The sequence below is a fragment of the Triticum urartu genome, chromosome 4 (assembly GCF_003073215.2).
Source record: "Triticum urartu cultivar G1812 chromosome 4, Tu2.1, whole genome shotgun sequence".
Lineage (NCBI taxonomy): Eukaryota > Viridiplantae > Streptophyta > Magnoliopsida > Poales > Poaceae > Triticum > Triticum urartu.
The window spans coordinates 34,148,209-34,155,864 of record NC_053025.1 but is presented as its reverse complement, the minus strand read 5'-3'; positions in this window follow the sequence as shown (position 1 = coordinate 34,155,864).

Below are 7,656 nucleotides of genomic sequence, written 5' to 3'. Positions count from 1 at the left end.
ATGCTCCTGTACATCGCCGCCACCAGCCGGGTAGTCAGCACAGCCATTATAGTGGAACGCAAGGAGGAAGGCAAGGCACTACCTGTCCAGAGACCGGTATATTACCTGAGCGAAGTACTGTCGGCCTCCAAGAAGAACTACCCTCACTACCAGAAGATGTGCTATGACATGCACTTTGCCGCCAAGAAATTGAAGCCTTACTTTCAAGAGCATCCAATCACTGTGGTCTGCACGGCCCCACTTGCCGAGATCATCAGAAGCCGAGATGCTTCTGGCCGAGTGGCCAAGTGGAACATAGAGCTGGCTCCCTACACCATCCACTACTAGCCCCGCACAACCATCAAGTCACAAGCACTGGCCGACTTTCTCGTCGACTGGGCCGAGACCCAGTACCTACCTCCAGCACCCGACTCCACCCATTGGCGGATGCATTTCAACGGCTCCAAGATGCGCACCGGCTTGGGAGCCGGCGTTGTCCTCACTTCTCCTAAAGGCGACAAGCTCAAATACACACTGCAAATCCATTTTGCCTCCTCCAACAACGTCGCCGAGTACGAGGCGCTCATTCACGGGCTTCGGCTTGCCAAAGAACTCAGCATTCGCCGGATCCTGTGTTATGGCGACTCAGACTTAGTGGTCCAGCAGTCATCTGGCGACTGGGACGCCAAAGATGCAAACATGGTGAGTTACCGTTTCCTCGTGCAGCAACTCAGTGGGTATTTCGAGGGGTGCGAGTTCCTCCATGTGCCAAGAAACGACAACGACCAAGCAGACGCCTTGGCACGAATCGGCTCTACCCGCCAAGCAATACCATCCGGCGTCGCCCTTCAATGCCTCCTCAAGCCGTCTGTCAAGCCTTCACCAGAATCAGACTCCATCTTCATCCCGGCTCCTCCCAAAGAAGTCGGATCTGACTCCAGAGCTCCGGCAGACAGAACGGGGATTTTGGCAGATGGCTCCAAAGCCGCCACAGTCGAGGCCAGCCCAGGGACTGCAGAACCCGGCCCGGGGACCGTGGCGGCCGACCCGAAGACTCCAGAGCTCAGCCCAAGAGCCGCGCCAGTCGGCCCGGGGACTTCATTAACCTAGCAAGCGGTTTTTGACTCCAATCCGCCGCCTCCCAGCCCAGCCGTCCTCGTCCAAGTCGCAGTTCTGGTAGTCAAAGAAATAGCAGCACCCTCATGGGCCCAGCCCATCCTCAAATTTCTGGTGAGCAAAGAGCTGCCGACTGATGAGACCTTAGCTCGGCAAGTACAACGCCTAGCGGCAGCCTACACCATAGTCAACAGAGAGCTGGTCAGGCGCAGCGTCACTGGTGTCTACCAGCGCTGCGTAGAGCCAGAGCAAGGCCAAGCAATTCTCCAAGACATCCATCAAGGCAAGTGCGGCCACCATGCGGCTTCCAGAGCACTCGTCGCCAAAGCTTTCCGACATGGTTTCTTTTGGCCAACGGCCTTAGAAGAGGCCAAGGAATTGGTCCAAAAATGCAAAGGGTGCCAGAAGTTCCGCTCCAAGCCACATCAGCTGGCTTCTGCACTCAAGACCATCCCCATTGCCTGGCCTTTCGCAGTTTGGGGTCTAGACATGGTGGGACCATTCAAGACGGCACGAGGTGGCTTAACTCACTTACTTGTCGTAGTGGACAAGTTCACCAAGTGGATAGAAGCGAAGCCAATCAAGAAACTGAATGGTCCGACTACCGTGACTTTCATCTCCGACATCACAATTCGGTACGGCATACCAAACAACATCATCACCGACAACGGCACGAATTTTGCCAAAGGCGCCTTGGCCCGTTTTTGTGCGACACTGGGCATCCGACTGGACCTAGCATCCGTCGCCCATCCACAGTCAAACGGCCAGGTGGAGCGAGCAAACGGCCTCATCCTGTCCGGCATCAAGCCCCGACTGATCGAGCCTCTGGAGCGCTCGGCTGGCTGCTGGCTCGACGAGTTGCCAGCCATCCTCTGGAGTCTGCGCACGACTCCAAACAAGTCAACCGGCTTCACGCCTTTCTTCCTCGTCTACGGTGCTGAAGCCGTCATCCCAACGGACATAGAGTTTGATTCCCCGCGAGTCACCATGTACACCGAGGAAGAAGTAGAAGAAGCACAACAAGACGGCGTCGACCTGCTGGAAGAGGGCCGGTTGTTGGCACTCAGCCGGTCCAGCATCTACCAGCAGAGCCTGCGCAGATACTACAATAGGAAGGTCAGGCCGAGATCTTTCCAGGAGGGCGACCTCGTGCTCCGATTAATCCAGCGAACAACCGGCCAACACAAGCTGTCGGCACCTTGGGAAGGCCCCTTCATCATCAGCAAAGTGCTGGGAAACGACTCCTACTACCTGATCGATGCTCAGAAGCCCCGAGCACGCAAGAGGAACGACTCCGGCAAAGAGACAGAGTGGCCATGGAATGCAAATCTCCTCCGAAAATTTTACAGTTAAACGCAGTATGTATCACGCTACCTTTTGTATTAAAAGTACTAAGACTTCGGGCCCCCCGAGAAGAGCTCGGGGACTGCCCTCTTTTATCTATATGATAAGAAATATGCCTTCGAGTATATTACTCCTTGTTATGCCGTTTGGCACCGGGTTCGACTAGTCGGCCAGGGGACTTGCCGACCTGCGCTATGAAATGCTTCCTGCAGCCTGACAAGTAGTGTGTGGCGTCTAAACCGTCTACTGCCAGAAGCCGCAGCTCGCAGAGCGACTATCTAGTGGGCAGGAGTAAGGAAGAATGGGCGTCCACATGAAAAAATGGCTAAGGACTCAAAGCACAAACATAGCTTAAGGCCGGCCTCCAGCCTTTTTTCGCAAACCGACTCTTGAATAGTCGGCTTGCCGCCTTCTATCCGACTTGTTAAAACAACCCTAAAACGGCTAAGTACTTGCCTTCCCAAAGTGACCAAGAATTTAATCCAGCAGCAGTCCACGGAGCGGCTGTCTGACTGACAAAGACGACAACTGAGGGAAGACGGCAAAGGAAAAAGCCAAAAGAATAATGAGCAAGAAAGATAGAAGTCGGATGAATATTTACATAACAAAGGCCCTTGGCCGAATCTTTGAGCCAAATTTCAAAATACACCCAGTGGGTGGAATTGTGCAAACTAACAAGTTCTTCAAAAACTATTAGAACAGATAAAACAAAGACAAGGTGGCAACCTAGAGGGCGGCAGACGGGTTTGGAGGATCGGAGGAGACGGCGGTGTTGGATGTTGGGGCGGCCGGCTGGGCGGTCTCGGTTTGATCACCGCCGACAGCAGTCGGCTCGGGCGGGCACGGCTCGTTGCTGGAGGCACGATCGAGCTGAGGCTGGTCGTCCGCTCCGTCTTCCGGTGCCTCCTTCTCGCTCCCGTCCTCCGCCTCATCTTCCTCCTCGACGCTGGAGTCGATCACCTCTGCCGAGTCCTTGCCGAAGTCAGCGTTCCGCCCAAACCACTCCAGGGGAACCTCCTCGCCGTCTTCAGCCCGCTCGGGGACAAAGATGCTGGTGTCGGTGTACTCGGCGATCGCCGCCGCACGCTTGACAAGGGCATCTTCCGCGGCTGCCAGCTCCGGCTGGGCCTCTCACCGGAGTGTGGCCAGCCGGTCTAGGTCCAGCCCCGGATACCACGCCTTGACGAATTCCAAGGCTCGGCGCGCTCCGGCCCGGGCCGAGGAACCCTTCCAGGCCTCAAGACGGCCAGCCGCGACCTCCAGCCAGTCGGCAGTCCGACTGGGGGTGCACGGAGCCTGCACGTCTGGCCACAGGGTGGCGATCACTTGGGCACCGACACATTGAAGCCGGCGCAGCATCTAGTGGGCCGGCCGCAGGCGAGCCCCAATGCTCAGAATATGCTCGTTAAGAGTCCGAGGGGCATCAGCGGCGATCTCCGTGCCACCCGCCCTCCGCTCCTCGCGGTCGGGCCCGATAGCTTGAATGGCGGCCTGCGAGTGGCCGAGAAAGAAGTCTGCCAAGACGGAAGGAATGAAGATCAAGTCAAAAAAAACCCGGAGTCGGCTCGACATATAGTCGGCGGCTCGAAGAAGGAAAGCAAAGAAGCTCACCGTCGACAAGGTCCTCGATCTTATGGAAGCCGGAGACCAGCATTGCCTCCTTGTCGGTCCAGGAGGAGCGCTCGCTCGCGAACTCGGCCAGGAGGGCGGCTTCCGCCTCTTCCGCCTCCTTCTACGTCTTCGTAAGCAGCTCATTCTGCTCTGCCAATTGCGTGGCCAGCAGATCGCGCTCTGCAGCGAGCTTGCTGCACTCCTCCCCCTTGGCGCGCAATGCGGACTTGGATTCACTCAGCTGCTGTTGAAGAGCGACGTTGGCCTCTTAAGAGAAAGAAGAAAGAAGGCGTTAAGTCATCAAGGAAGAAGGTCGCCAGGGAGATCCGGCCCGACTTCTCAGCAGTCGGCCCGAATCTCGGGGACTACAGCCCACGGGTGCGCCAGCGCGCCCCCGCAAAGAAGAAAAAGGACTCACTCCGGCTCTCCGACAAGTCGGCAGTCCGCTTGCCCAACTCTTCAATGTTACGGTTGAAGGCGGTGACACGGAGGTTGTGATAGTCCTGCAACAAGTATTTTAGAACAAAGGTTAGTACCCTGAACTTACCAATTGGAGTTCCGGGCCGCCTACTCTGCAGCCGGCCCAGAACTCGGGGACTACACCTAGTGGGTGCGCTGGCGCGCCCCCACAGAGAGAAACAGGAAAACAAGGACGAAGGAGAAAGCATACCCGGATGGCTGCCCGCGACGCCAGGTGCGCCATGGTGCGGTTCTGGATGGCGTCGCTCTCGGCTCGCAGCTTCGTCTGGACATCCAGAAGCGCCTGGTTCAGCGGGCCCGTGCTGCCTCCTCGCACCCACCCAATGGGCGCGGCACTCGTTGCCTCGGCGTCTGGAATCGTCGAGCTGGCGGTGCCGGTCTCCAAGGGGCGTGGCACCGAAGTCACCTTCCCAAGACGGCGGCGCGTTGGCGAACCGACCTGAAGGAGTAGCCTCGCCACGGCCTCGTCTTTAGTCGGCGGCAAGGGCGGATCCGCCAGCTGTTTGCCTTGCGCGCTTCTAGACGATGGCGGGGGCGGCTGTGGCGGTGCGACCACGTCCGGTACGGGGGCGTCACCGCCACCTCTCTCCACGATCGGGAACTCGCCGCCGGCTTCCCCTGACTGCCCCGTGAACTCCGGGGCGGCGGCGCGGAGTTCAAAGGGGTGACGAACACCGCCGACCGCCGGGGCGCGACTTCCTTAGCCGGCTGCTTTGCCGCAACAGCGGCTTCGACCGCCTCCAGCTTCTTCAGGGCGGAGGCCTCCGCCTTCTCGGCCTCCGCTTTCTCCCGGCGGGCGGCCTCGTCCTCCTCGTTCTTCTCCCGCGCGTTCAGCTCAGTCGCCTCCCGAAGGTCGACGGCGGGGTCAATCCGCCGAGTGGTGGCAGACGTCTCCACCGACCCCATGACGGAGGCGGCGGCAACCCTCTCAAGAGTGAGGGGAGCCCTGAGGCGAGAAAAGCATATGAAAAACTCAGACAAGATTAACAAAGAGAAAATAAAGATAAGGGACAGAGGCGCTTACGCAGAGACCAGCGGCGGCTTCTTCACCTCCTTGCGGAAGCGGTTGGCTTTCGCGGCTGCCTCTTCCCGCTTGGTCGCGGCGTCCGCTCCCTTGAACTTCTTTGACCGGCCACGAAGCGTACTCGGCTCGGCCCGACGCTTCTTCGCACCGCCTTGAGCGTCCAAGACGGCAGAGGAACTCGCGCTTAGCTGGCCAGCTTTCGGCTGGCGACGCGGGGCGACTTCTCCCTCGGCCTCGTCGTCAGGCCAGTCGGTGAAAGTGGCCGAAGGCCTGGAGCCGCCTGCTTCTCCTCCTCCTCCCTCGGCATCGGCTTCCATGGCTGCCACCCCCAAGTCGGGATCGTCGACATCGCTCTCCGCCCGATCGGGGACGAACTGACAAGCCGGCCCCGCAGTGCCGGCCAAAGGAGGGATGAGAGGATTCTGATTCAAAACAAAAACGGTCAGACTTGACAAGTCGAACTCGGCAGCAAAAGAAACAAAAGAAGAAGGAAGATGACTTACAATAGGCGGGGGGTTGGCGTGCGAATACGGCTCCTTAGCGAACCGCCAGTCCACCGAGAGACCGCAGTTCGCGATGTAGTTCACCGTGTTCACCACCTCTGCGTGAGGCATGTCCTTGGAGCACATCCAACTCGGGTCCCGATGACCGCTCATCTGGCAGATCAGGTGAGGTCGGCCTTGGAGTGGGAGGACTCGGCGCGCCACAAAGGCGGCCAGCAAGTCGGCCCTGGTCAGGCCCTCCGACTGCGTCAGCACTCGGAGTCGCGCGACGGCGGCGGCACCAGCGGGAGACAGCGTCCTGGCTCGGTGTGACCAGCTGGGGAGCCTTCCAGCCGGCGCGCCGGCTTCTTAAGCCGGCAGGTTGACCCAGTCACCTTCTGGGGCGACGTTCTTCACATAAAAATATGACCGCTGCCACATCTTCACCGACTTAATCAGTGCGATGGTGGGAAACAGATTGTCGGCCACTGATCTCCGCATCGCGATGAATGCACAGCACTGGGCCAGCATGCCGGCGACGTGCGTGCCAAGCTTGGATTGGAAGAACTCACCCCAGAGCTCGATGGTGGGGAGAACGCCGAGGAAGCCTTCGCACAGGGTGGCGAAGGCAGCCAGCGGCACCACCATGTTCGGAGTAAGGTGGTGCGGCTGGAGCCCGTGGAACTCCAAGAAGGAGCGGAAGAAGCCGCTCGCCGGCAGTCCCAGGCCGCGCATGAGGTGCGAGCGGAATATGACCCACTCGCCCTCCTCTGGCGCCGGCGATATCTCTCCCACCGGCGCAAGGCGGACCCGCACTAAGTCCCTACCAGGAAGCCGCCGTGTCTGCCGGAGGATCTCGATGTCGTCGTCGTCAACCTCGGAGCCATCCCACACTCCGGAGCGAACAGCAGGAGGCGTGGCGGAGGAGGAGGAGCTCATTGCTGCGAGCACGGCGTGGTTCGGAGCAGCAGCGGCAAGAAGTAGAAGAAGCAAGAAGGAGCGAAAGGAAGTGGGGAGAATGGGCGCGCGTGCTTCGCCGCCCCCCCTCCCCCCGCCTACTTGTAGGATCGTGGGCTGAGAAGTTGAGGGGGCGGACGTGGGATTAACTACGCCCGGGACCCCACAACCTCCACGATTTACCACACGAAGTTACCACGCGCAATAGCCGCGCGGGAACCCCAACCGTTCGCGTGGCCGCAACGAATCCGTCTGCATGCCGAGGCGCGGTAGTGGCGGGCCCCGCCTGTAGGCCTGTCCTGTCGCGCGCGAGGGCGATCAGACTAGCTCCGCCACGTGGCGCCTCGCGAAAGGTCAACCACGGATGGCAACCCAGAAGCTTATCAGGCACGCCACTTGAACTCCGCCGCAGCGTTCAAACTTTTTTAGGGGCAAGACGGCCCTGAGCAAGTCCGACTCCAACTAGTCGGCTTGATAGAAGACGGCTAGTGAAGCCCAGATCCGACCGCCGAAGAGAAGAAACTGTTGAGGCTCCATGACATGTCGCCCTCGGAGCCTCACCAGCTTCGGGGACTACTGTCGGAGTAATGGGCCAAGGGTAGGCTAACCCAGGCCCAGAACCTTTCAAGACATTGAGGCAGACTGCGCCCCTTGAGGCCCCAG